This window comes from Gymnodraco acuticeps, unplaced genomic scaffold (assembly GCF_902827175.1).
Source record: "Gymnodraco acuticeps unplaced genomic scaffold, fGymAcu1.1, whole genome shotgun sequence".
In the NCBI taxonomy this organism is placed as follows: Eukaryota; Metazoa; Chordata; class Actinopteri; order Perciformes; family Bathydraconidae; genus Gymnodraco; species Gymnodraco acuticeps.
In genome coordinates, this window is record NW_022991451.1 from 1913056 (window position 1) to 1926340 (window position 13285).

A 13285-nucleotide genomic window follows, 5' to 3' on the forward strand; every position below is an offset into this window, starting at 1 on the left:
AACCTCATGATGACCTCATATGTTTTTAACTTAGGATCATACCTGTGTTTAGTCTAGAAAAAGGTAAATGTGTGCATTTTATTATAAAGGTGTGTATATTTACAGACCGTTGCAAAAACTAAGAAGCTTATAAACATCAGGTTTAAAACTAAAAGAGCTTTGAAAGACAATGAAAGATGTTTGGAGTTTTATTTGAGTTATTCATTTAAACTTTTTGTCTAAGGCCCATTCCCAAACCGCCCCTACACCCTACCCCTACACCCTACCCCTCCGTTTGCGCGTTTGCGCGAAGGGTCCGCCATATTGAGGGCTGGTCCAAAGCAATCAGGGCGGAGGCGTAGTGGGTTATAAAAGCCTCCGACAGCGAGTTTGCATGGATGCAGGCTTGATAATCTCACTCCACAGGTGTGCAACCGTTTTTCGGGCATGGAGGAAACAACGTCATACAAATGTCAGTTCCATGTGGTTATTTTTTTAAACGATAAATAATACTTTGCCTTAACTAAAACTTGCCTTTGTGAACATGTATTTATAAATCTACACGTGTTAATTTGATTTGCCAAGATTACATTAGATTTTTATTTTGAAGATGTACAAATCTAAATCGGAATCAAACTAACAACACATGTGTCAATTCATGTATCCATTCACTTACGAAATCGGTTTAAACTTAAGTGTGATTTGTAATTTCAGGGACTGTGGTAAAAACCAAGGCACTTATTGCTTTAAGGATGGAAAAGGACGACCTGTTCTGAAAAAAACGCAATGCTGCCAAAGAAGCATGGGAGTGAGTTATGCACTCAATTCATATTTTGTGCAATGAAAGTAATGAATGTGCACTGTGGGTCATTGCCTTAACACCAATATATATTGTTTAAATATTCTATGATAACAGGTCAATCATTAAGGAACTGGACCTTGGGCAACATGTGTCTCACAAACAGGCCTCCAAGAAATGGGAGAACCTAAAAAAGAAATACAAGGTAAATGGTGTATTGTTATTGTAAAACATGTTTGTTTTTGAAAAAGCTGAACAAAGATTTCTAACATGCATTTGTTTGCAATAGGAACTTAAAAGGCCAAGGACTGGAACAGGGACTGATCAGGGGGAAGAAACCCCTGCAACATGGCCCTTCTTCATGGCCATAGGTGCAAGGCCTTCAATTAGTCCTCCTGTCCTTGTTGCCTCAGCCTTGGCAAACCCCACAATCCTCTTTGATCCGGAGGCTGCTTCCTGCTCCTCTTCCTTCCCCCCCCCCCAAATGTGGCTGATGATCCAGACCCCTCACCACCCTCATCACTGTCTGAGGCTGGAACCACCCAGCAGCCCCCCCCCCCCAAAAAAGAAAAGGTGCTATGGGAGTGCTGGAGTGCCTAGAACGCGAGGCAGAAAAAGAGGACGAACGCCACAGACAAATAATGCAGCACTCAGATACATTTCTAACCCTGTTCGAAAAAATGGTCGACAAAATGTGATTTATTTTTTCCCCCCCACCATTGGCCATTTCTATGTTGATTATTGATGTTACTTAAAAGACTTGTTTTTGTTCGCTTGTATTATTTATTTGGAAGACAATAAACCTAATTTAACGTACTGTCCTTCATGTCTTCAATATTGTATGGGATATAGTAAATACAGGTAGACGGGTGATGAAGGTGACATTGCGTTTGCTTGATTGTTAGATGGCTACATCGTTCTGTGTGGGTTTCATAATGTAGAAGGAAAAGTTTTGCACAAAGTAATGTTGTGCACGGAACTAAAGTGTTTTTTTCAAAGTCTGAAGATTAACCCTGAATATCAGCATTTTAAATAAAGATATGTCTGTGCGCTTCATAGGTATAAGGCATTAAAATATACATGACATTGACGGTCTTAATTGCTCATGTCAAACCATTTGCAGAGTTTCACTCAAAAACAAAAGGGATTGTATTAGAAGACCTGTGTTCATTTTCTGAACCTTTGCTCTGTGCTCGTGATTGAATGATCCAAGAGGTAAGGACATTTGTCTCCAATTTGGGATTATGCAGAAAGACAATTCAGGAAAACCAAGTTTGAAATCAACGGTGCACAGGTTTATTTTATTTCACCTCTTTTCTCTAAAGTGAGAAGTGGAGCTCACTAAAACAAACAAAATTAAATCAGGTATGTGTGCACATCATTTGAAAAACACAAGTTAACAGACAACCACGTTTTTCCAAAAAAAAACAAAGTTCATTAGATGTAATCGTGCTCTCTCAGGTGTGGTGCCATTTGGACAGGAGCAGAGAGTTGTGCAGCAATCCTGTTCCTTAGGTGGTGTCCAGGACTTTCCTGTCCACATGCTGCGGCAGGGGGAGGACTCTGGTCCCCATCTTCAGGGGGGAAGGCTTCAGCATCCTCAAGGACATCGTTCATGTCTATGCACAGATTGTGCAGAAATGCACAACATGCAATGATGTCGGGGGCAAAGCTTGGACTGACCTCCAGCGCTTTGGAAAGGGTGGCCCTCCAGCGAGCCTTCATCCTTCCAAATGCTCTTTCCACCACAGACCGAGCCCTGGCATGATGCCTGTTGAATCTGGCCTGCACCTGGCCGCGAGGGACCTTGTAGGGTGTGAGTAATCCCACTGGTTTTTCCAGGCAGGGATAACCACCGTCCCCAAGGAGGAACCAACCAGCTGGGGGAAACAGTGCCTGGCAGAAGATGGGGCTGTTTCGCAGTACTCTGGCATCATGAACGGAGCCTGGATTGCCAATGAAGACATCCAGGAATCTCCCAGTTGAGTCACAGATGGCCTGCATCTGGATGGAAGGAAACAGCTTGTAATTTATGTACTCCTTGTGGTACTCGTTTCCTGGAGGTTTGATGCGAATATGGCATCCATCAATCGCACCAGCAGCACGGTGAAATACAGGACTCTTTGCAAGCTGACAGAAGCCATCTGCAATCTCTGGCAGCTCATATGGGGTTGGCAGGGAAATGAGGGTCTTCAGGTTGGCCTTTATCTTCCCGGTGACGTGTTTGATGATCCTGTGGACCGTCAATTTGGGAATCCCGAATGCTGAACCCACCACAGAGAGTGATAGTCCATGGGCCAAGCTGTAGAGGAGAACAAGCACCTCGATGTCTTGTCCCCATCCATGGTCCTTTGGGGAGGAAAGCATCTGCACTAAATACACCACACTAGATCGCTTAACTCTAAAGTCCTTCTTTAGACAGGCTTCAGGGTTGGCATACACGGCGAGAATTGGGGCAGTGGCATTGAGCTGCATGTAAAGACCTTTGCCCCCCTGTAAAAGACAAACACAGGACACAGTATTGTTACACACACACACACACACACACACACACACACACACACACAATTCTGAGACCAAGTCAAATGAACCTTTCCTTTTTTATTCTATAAACTACTGACAACATTTCTCTGTGTTGGAATTCTACATACACTATACAGATATACACGTATAGCTTATAAGGAAAGAATAAATGAATGTATATCACAATATATCTAAATATCTATTTGTATTACACATACAAAGTTCATAGGCTACTATATAAGAAATAAAGTGAAGATAATTGTTGTATTAGCAATATTGAAATGTTTACCTGCCACTGGCACATCGCTAAAATGCGCCTCAACCTTCTGCGCCTTCTGTTGGATCTTGCCATTGCACCCGCTAACAGGTGACGGATAGCAACGCAGGTCAATGCAGCCGACAGATGGAGATGTGAGTTGGACACCATGACGTCCGTTTCCGTTTCCTGCGGAGAGAGGGGAGGCCGTCCCAAAGCTTGCCGCTGTATTTATACCCTTAACCCTTAAAGGCCGAGCGAGCCGCCCGCGGCTTCAAAGAGGTAGCGTTCTAAAATGCTTAATAACTTTTTAACCGCTAATTCTATCCATCTGATTTAAAAAGTGAGGTAAAGCGGCTATTCTAGGCTTTTTGCTGGTATCACTATGTCCTTTTCCGGGATTTAGAGGCTCCGACGTGATCGGGGCAACGTTATCACATTTTACAGCCTTGATTCGTCAAGGAGACCCACGCGGCCCCTCTGTCTGAGCCAAACAGCCAAGGTTTTAGACTAAGTCCCACCCCCCTGTGTCCGGATAGGTTTAAAATGTAAAGGTCCAGGCAAACCTCTGCCCATGCTACCATCTTCTCGACCAATCAACATAGGTTGCTGTGTATGTTTTTGGCGGCGGGAGATAAACAAAGAGAAACAGAGAGACGAGAGAGTAATACTAAAGAAGAGTAATTCTGCCAGCGTAAGAGAAATAAATACAACACGAGATATCTAGATACAGTCACACACATACATACACACACACACACACACACACACACACATATCCCAAGACAAATTCAAACCAACATGTCAAAACGGCGTTACACTACGGAAGAAACCGTAGAATGTATTTTGTCTGGCGGACCGCTTAGCGATGCAGCGGTGGATTCCTCAGATTCTGAAGCTGACAACTGGCAAGGAAGAGGAGTATGATCACGGGATTGATCCCTTCGAAGATAAAAAAGTGAGTAACTTTGCTTATTTCTTATTGTTTGTGTTGCATTTATCGGTTGTTGTTGCTGTATAACGCCGAAAATAATTAGTCCTAAGAGTTTTTATAATGGATGGCCATTTGCCGTAATTGTGTCATAAAGTGAAGTCCTGAGCTCAAGATTCACTATCAATAGAGGCTACTATTTATTTCAGTAAAAAAACGTCAAGCAATACCTTTCATTTATTGCCTCATTCCGCTTGCCCTCTTTGGTTGTTTGTTATGAGGTCTAATGTTATTATATTCATTGCATTACAATTCAGTTACTGATTCCATCAACTAGTAATGTTAGCAGAGGGATAAAGTGTGAATCAAATCAAAAGTTGAGACTGTGTTTAGAAAACAGATAGGATGACACTGGAGAAATAAAAGCAATAAAGGAAATAAAATAAATTCAGACATTTATATCTGTATATTTTCCTCCCTTTTATTTTAGTACAGAGGATGAGAGAGGGGATGCACAAGCCACTGTCCCCATCAGTAGGCCTCCTTCAAACCGAGAGGGAAAAGAATGTGGCCAGGAGGGTGCAGCATCCAGAAAAAAGGCCAAACCAATGCCAGCCCCCCTGACAGTGAAAGGGAGAGGAAGAGGGAAAGGGAAAAAAACATCTCTGACCCCAGAAGAGCCAGGAGCTGTTTGGAACGGACCTGAGGTGCCAGATACTGCCCAACAACTACCACACTTTTGCCCGAAAAGAGCCCGTGGAGTCCAAGGTTTTGTTGGTGTGGAGTATACTCCTGCACAAATATTTAGAAATTGTTTTAACAACCAAGCTGTAAATATCATCTGCAAGAACACAAACAAAAATGCTGAAAAGGAGCAGGCTAAGGGGGAAAAGTTTGTTTGGGAAAGCCGGTAAAATTCCTCATGTATGTCGGCCTTATGATGTTCATGGCACTTCTAAAACTGCTCAAAGTAAGAGACTACTGGAGGAAGGGATCACACCTAAGTGTTCTCTTTCCTGCTTCTGTCATGACAAGAGACAGGTTCATGGCAATCAGCAGAGCTGTACATCTGAGCGACCCAGACCATGATGAATCTTGATACATTTCCTTTGCTCTTTATATATTTTTCTAATATTTTGGTTATAGTTTGAAGATCATTTGCTCTTTGTACTTTTGCACTTTCTATATATTCCTAATACTTTGTTTATAGTTTTAATATAATTTGCACTTTGTTAATTTGCACTTTGAATTTGTTTCACTGTTTGTGTTTGTATTTCAATGTTCAAATGATAATATATATCTCTGAAACAAGTTATTTTTGTTGCAATGTCATCTGTTATGGTTTAATTGTTTACTCTCTCAACCTTTTTTTGACAGAAGAAACATGATCAGTCATTTAAATATGGAAATACATTTCGTTTTAATTATTCCATATGATCCTAGGCGTTTTTCACTGAAAAACGCCTAGGATAATATTGTAATAAATAGCTGTAACTTGCTCAGGGAACATAATATGCAGATGAAATTTTATTTGAAAGCCTAAAACATCTAAATGCAGCTTTGTAAATAATAAAAAAGAAAATCCCTATGTTCCTGGCGGAGTAAACAGTAAAAAAACACAACATTTGTACTGGCGTTTTTGAAAAGTGCTGGTAAATTCAGCCATTATCACACAAAGTTATGGTAAAATTTGGACTTCAAATTAGCCAGACTTGAACTAGAGGTTCTCCTGAATCAAATGAGGTAAGGCACTTGATGCTGACTGCAAGAAAAGGTTAGAACAGGTTAGGAGAAACAAATAAATACAGGAGAGTCAGGCAGGCGAAAATTCCGTCTAGGTCTTTAAGGGTTAACCCTTAATGGAGGGAACTTCATTCAGCTGTGAGTGTGCCTACAGACGGAGTTCACTCCGTCACGGAGGGGGAGGGTCGAGGGAGTGGTTTGGGATTGGGCCTCAGAGATGCTGATTTGAAACCGTTGTTACATACAGTTACGGCATTTCCTGTTTCTGCCGGAGAGAGGGGAGGCCGTCCCAAAGCTTGCTGCTGTATTTACTCCCTCCATCTGACAGGAGGGAGCCTCGTTGAGCTGCGAGTGTGGCTACAGACGGAGTTCACTCCATCACGGAGGGGTAGGGTCGAGGGAGTGGTTTGGGATTGGGCCTAAGTTTTGAAACAGTGAATTCAATGATAAATTACACATAGTGTTGTACACTAAAAACACGGTATTTAACTCTCACTTGACGCTGCAATAGGCTACTGTTATTAGGGAATGTTTAAATATCAAACATTAGAATATTATAAGATCAGAGAGAAAAACGACAGGATTTGTATTGGGCGAGTGCCGAAGACCACAGATGACAACAGGAAGAGCAAGCCAAGAATTGCTCTCCTCCGCTCCACCCCATGCACCAGGCAACAGCTGATGCAACCCAGTCTCATGGCATTTCGTGTTGTAGTCACAACATGTAATCTATTGATTCGTGTTCACCAACACGATTTCCCCCTTTTTTTCGTGTCACACAGAACGATTTTAAAAGCAATGTATTTTTGTATGTTTCGTGCCTGCAGCATGTCTTTTTGTCCGTTCGGGTCATGGAAGACCGGAAGCTGTGGGGTTCATAAAAACATGTTCTTACTCAATATCAAGCCACGATTATTGTTTTTATTTTAAATCGTATAATGTCGGACTTTTTTTGTCGTCTGTGAGGAAAATAAATGGGGCTCAGAGCCTCAGAATACTGAAATCTGTATTTTTTTAAATCTTTTTTTCCTTCTAATTTATTATTATTTTCTAAATAACACACTGTTATTTACTCACCAATAACACACAATTATCCTTGTTTTATTTATTTGTTTAATTCCATAATCTCTGGCTTTTTTGGCGTCCGTCAGGAACTGAATTTCAAAATAAAAATAACCGGAAACAGAAGTAGCATCATTGCGATACACAGGCCCATTCCCAAACCGCCCCCTACACCCTACCCCTCCGTTTGCGCGTTCACACGGAGTGTCCGCCATATAGAGGGCTGTTCCAAAGCAACGAGTGTGGAGGGGGAGTGGGCTATCCAGCCCTCAAACAGCGAGTCTGCAGCGGTGCTGACTTGAGACCGGTCTCTACCTGACCGGAGTCACGCTGTGTGTGTCCGTCAGGAAACACGCTGTTTACAAGTAGTTCCAGCAAACATCACTGATAAACTGCGATGTCAACCTCATGATAGCCTCATATGTTTTTAACTTAGGATCGTACCTGTGTTTAGTCTAGAAAAAGGTAAATGTGTGCATTTTATTATAAAGTTGTGTATATTTACAGACTGTTGCAAAAACTAAGAAGCTTATAAACATCAGGTTTAAAACTAAAAGAGCTTTACAAAAAAGTAACACAATGAAATATGTTTGGAGTTTTATTTGAGTTATTAATTTACATGTTTTTGTCTAAGAGATGCTGATTTGAAACCTTTGTTTCATACAGTTATGGCATTTCCTGTTTCTGCCGGAGAGAGGGGAGGCCGTCCCAAAGCTTGCTGCTGTATTTACTCCCTCCATCTGACAGGAGGGAGCCTCGTTGAGCTGCGAGTGTGGCTACAGACTGAGTTCACTCCATCACGGAGGGGTAGGGTCGAGGGAGTGGTTTGGGATTGGGCCACAGCCACTGAACTGATTACCCAAGATCCTCAGCTATGGTTTAAGCTCGCTGATTGGATGTTTTAGCCGCAATGCATGTAGGGATATGGTGTGCATGCCATATCAAATCCGAAAAACTTTTTTTTTTAAAGAAAATAATACTTTATTCCGAGTGTTTTTGCTTTTCTCTTTGAAAGTCATCACATAACAGCATTGTAATACACGGTTCGGCTGCATTACATATTACAGATCTGCCGTAGTTCTTTATTTATAGAGCCCTGATGAGAAGACCTTTGGAAAAACTGGAAGAAATGCCGCCGAAACTGAATACTTGACGTGAATCATAAATATATCAACAATTAAACAACATCTTCAATTTCTCTTCACACAATACGTCTCCTTGCAGTATCAACACTAATTCGGCTGACTTTTACATTTGATCTAATTCACAGAGGTTATATTTACACCATAACGGTGCACAGCTGATATAAAAGGACTGTAGTTTTTAAAGATATTACTGATTTTCTTTGAATATAAGAATGTAAATACTGAGTCTGAAATAATATAGCAATATGCTGTAAAATTATGTGAAAACATGAATAAAACTACACACCTTCAGATGTTGTACATACATAAGTGTCCTACACTAATAATACAAAGTTATTATGGCTCTGTGTACCATGTGTGCACCGCCTAGTGGTTAAAGCACGTTATTGAATTATTGTTTTTATGTGTTATATTTGATGAAAATATTAAGAGTACATACTTTCATAGGGGGAAAGTAGAATATAAAAAATCAAGAAGATACAATAAGTGATCTCTACAATAAAACAGTTTAGTGCAGGATGTACAAAGATATTAATAGGAGGAGGTGCAAAACAGAAAAACGAATTAACCTGTATTTAAACATTAAATAATACTTTAGATTAAGGTCTTCTTTTAAATAAGAAAAAAGCTTTGGGGGTATCAAAAGATACATATTAAATACTTAACGTCTAATATATTGCTTTCCTGCAATGTTAACTATGTTGAAGCACTTATTTTAACTGATATTATACATATGAATTATACTCTTATGTATGTAGATAGTATAGGAAATGTGCAGAATATGACAGTTTAATGGTGGAGGTATACACACATATTGATAGATGTCTTGTAATGCACTGTTGAGGAACCTCAGCTGCGACCCACGTTTTTCATTCATTGCATAGCTACACCATAGTTGTGTATATGATATGTCAATAAACCTTTGAAAATCTTGAAAGGGATGTGCAAAATAGCCATTATACAGTCTTTAATGAACTATTAGTAGAGAATAACGAGTAATGAATATACTTTATTACTCGTTTCCATTCATGTCAATTGCAGATACGTGTTTAGTCTTCTCAAGCACCAACTATCACATATCTCTCCTGATTGTTGGCACTTGACAATCACCTTCCCTGAATTTTAGTCAGGTGTAACTAAAGTCTGATTTAAGGGTTGTTTATATTTCACATCATTAATCAGAATCTGCAAAGTAACTCAAATAAATGTAATGGAGTAAAAATACCAGGTTAACCTCTGAATTGTAGTGGAGTAGAATTACAAAGTAACAATTAGCTGTCATGTGGGTATATATCAATGCTGCGCATTATGGACACAAGCGATTTTCACCCATTTATTAATTATATGTTTTACATTTGATAACACCAATGTGTTTAATACTGGCAACTTCTAATTGTGGGAAAAACGAAAACGTTCAGTAGAGACGTCCCATAGAACATTTTGCGAAACACAATAGCCAGCATGTGTAGTTCTGGGGGGGCATTCGATTCCAGTTTTGGATAGTCTGGCGTGGTTTCGTTCCATTTCAAACAGCTATTTGACGCTCAGCGTAACCTTGGCGCACTGCTACTCCAACATCCAATCCCAGAGTTTGAAGATTAATCACGGGGACAGTAGTCCTAAACGATAGCTGGGGATTATGGGTAGTGTAGTGTCTTCGGCCATCCTAAACTCAGAATTTTTTTTCAGATTTGATATGGCATTAACACCATATCCCTACTGTTGTGGAAATATTTTCCAAGGCCCATAGCTTTGACCCAGTGTATCAGTTCAAACTGTCCTGACTGAGCACAGGCACCTGTAACCTTGGCTGCTGTGCTCTCAGTGTTTTGTCTCCCTGTTCCTGCCTGTTGGCGTCAGCTGATAGAGGTGTTATCATTCTATCTTGTTATGCAGCATGTTGATGATGCTCTCTGAACTAGCTAAATACATGGGTCTGGGGTAGAGTTCTTCAGAATTGACGTGGCAACTCTACCGTGAAGTCAGAACCTCTGACTCTTGGACTTGTGATGTGAATCCTCCGGCCGTTAACTCCAAATAAACCATCATGTGTTTGACATCAAAGCTACTGCTCTTCCCGTGTCTCCTTCCTGAGTCGGTGACTCCCACTGCATAGCTACACAGAAGTTTCCTCTACACCTACATGCATTGCGGCTAAAACATCCAATCAGCGAGCTTAAACCATAGCTGAGGATCTTGGGTAATCAGTTCAGTGGCTGTGTATCGCAATGATGCTCGAAATGTCCCTTATAGGCCTACGTCTGTTTCCGGTTATTTTTATTTTGAAATTCAGTTCCTGACGGACGCCAAAAAAGCCAGAGATTATGGAATTAAACAAATAGATAAAAACAAGGATAATTGTGTGTTATTGGTGAGTAAATAACAGTGTGTTATTTAGAAAATAATAACAAATTAGAAGGAAATAAATACAGATTTCAGTATTCTGAGGCTCTGAGCCCCATTTATTTTCCTCACAGACGACAAAAGTCCGACATTATACGATTTAAAATAAAAACAATAATCGTGGCTTGATATTGAGTAAGAACATGTTTTTATGAACCCCACAGCTTCTGTTCTTCCAAGACCCGACCAGACAAAAAGACGTGCTGCAGGCACGAAACATACATTGCTTTTAAAATCGTTCTGTGTGACACGAAAAAAAGGGGAAAATCGTGTTGGCTGATTTTGTCTGTGGGTTTAAGAATTCCTAACAGTTGGAAATGTTGCTGATGGAAACGTTGCCCGAACAGCCCGAAAGCCAATGATGGAATCGTTGTTGTCAGCTATATCCTGGGGCGGCCATGTTACCGTAAAGGACATTAAACTACACTCCAGATATTCTGTCTGACTCCTGGCTAATGCCATCAGCTCTTCCAGCCAGTGATATTGTGTTGCCCATGATGAGAGGGGGGAGAAACAGTATATATCTAATTTACTCTATAAATCTGGACCCAGCCCTACTCCTTCGTCTATTCGGTTTACCCAGCATCCTATGCGTCCTTCTCCAGATTTCAGTGAGGATAGCCGTTGTTTCGACCTCTATGCTCTATGCTTTAGGACAGTCAATTGTCCCTGGTGTAAACAAGACAGCAATGGCTTTGCTGCACAACCTTGGCATGGATGCAAAACAGCAGCAACTCGGCAAAATAAATAAAATAATCTATCTGCACAAGAAAGTTTAGAGAGGGCACCGGTTAATAAGTGACTTATAGAAGTTATTAATAGAAAAATAACAAGTTATATCAAATAACATAACTAAAAGCTGAAAGTAATACAACTCCAGCAGGAACAACTGCAGCAGGCTGCATGCATGGTTGGGGCATGCGCACAACAAATATATGTTTATTCATCTATTTATTACCATATTGATGGGAATAAACAGCCATGGCCCTCAACAGTGATCTGAATTATGCATGGTCCATGTACATCCTTATAGTTTATTTTAGCTAAAATGTTAATAGGTTAGGTGTTAAGTTTGTTTAGGTTACATTATCAGCCAACAGAGCACATCACAGCACAGAGACCGCCCTCCTCAAGATCACTAATGACCTCCTTCTCGCTGCTGACTCCGGACAAATCAGTATTCTCATCCTCCTCGACCTCTCTGCTGCTTTTGACACTGTTTCTCATACAGTCCTCCTGAAATGCCTCTCTGACAACCTTGGCATCACTGGCACAGCTCTGTCATGGTTTCAGTCCTATCTATCAACCAGGTCTCAGTTTGTTAGCATCAGCGGCTCATCCTCCCCCTCGGCCCCAGTCAACCATGGTGTCCCCCAAGGCTCCGTGCTTGGTCCCCTACTTTTCACCATTTACATGCTCCCCCTTGGCCAGATCATACGTCAATTCGGTCTCAATTTCCACTGCTACGCTGACGACACTCAGCTCTATCTCAGCACCTCACCATCCGCCCAGCTTCTCCACAGTCTTTGGTCAACTGTCTCCATGCCATAAAAACCTGGATGACAGCAAATCTACTCAAACTCAACAGTAAGAAGACTGAGCTCATGGTTGTGGCCCCCAAAGCACTGCTCCGGAAGGTTGGGGATCTCCTCCTCCACATTGACGGTTGTTCCATCTCCCCGTCTCCCGAAGTCCGTAACCTGGGTGTCATCCTTGACTCCACTCTCTCATTTCAGTCACACATCAAATCCGTCACTAAGTCTGCCTTCTATCACCTCAGGAACATCTCCCGTCTACGACCATCACTCTCTGATTCCGTGGCCGAGACCCTCATTCATGCATTCGTCTCCTCCCGGTTGGATTACTGCAACGGAGTCCTGTTCGGGGTTCCCAGTAAAGCCCTGGACAGGCTCCAGTATGTGCAGAACTCGGATGCCAGGGTGCTCACTCACACCAAGCCCTGGCAGCACATCACCCCCACCCTGATCCACCTCCACTGGCTCCCAGTCAAGCACCGTATCACCTATAAACTCCTTCTTCTGACTTACAAATCCCTCCATGCCCTCGCCCCCCAATACCTGTCTGACCTTCTCCGCTACCACACTCCATCCCGGAAGCTAAGATCATCTGGACAGGATCTCCTCTCCACCCCCCGCACCAGGTTGCGGACTTTTGGTGACAGAGCCTTCAGTGTGGCATCCCCCACCCTCTGGAACTCTCTCCCCCCCGAAATCCGCAGCGCCCCAACCCTGGACATTTTCAAAAAAGGCCTCAACACGCACCTTTTTACCAAGGCTTTCGCCACTGTATAGTTAGTTTAATAGGTTTATTTTTCCGCTAATTCCCCCCCCCACCCCCTTAACCTGTCTGCCTTTTTTCCCCTACTCCCCCCCCCCCCTACCCGACTTGTAAAGCGACCTTGGGTTTCCTGAAAGGCGCTATAA

The 13285-nt window shown here is 41.9% G+C and overlaps 2 long non-coding RNA genes across 2 annotated transcripts; both read left to right on the top strand.

Moving 5' to 3' along the window:
• Positions 1-293: 293 nt before the first annotated feature.
• LOC117532911 lies at positions 294-1593 on the top strand. The gene is made up of 4 exons (XR_004566956.1): positions 294-451; positions 694-787; positions 896-983; positions 1068-1593. It is a non-coding gene; the product is annotated as an uncharacterized LOC117532911 (long non-coding RNA).
• A 2222-nt stretch (positions 1594-3815) lies between these two features.
• On the top strand, positions 3816-5388 carry LOC117532921. Its single transcript, XR_004566960.1, has 2 exons — positions 3816-4515; positions 4979-5388. It is a non-coding gene; the product is annotated as an uncharacterized LOC117532921 (long non-coding RNA).
• The last annotated feature ends 7897 nt before the right edge of the window (positions 5389-13285 follow it).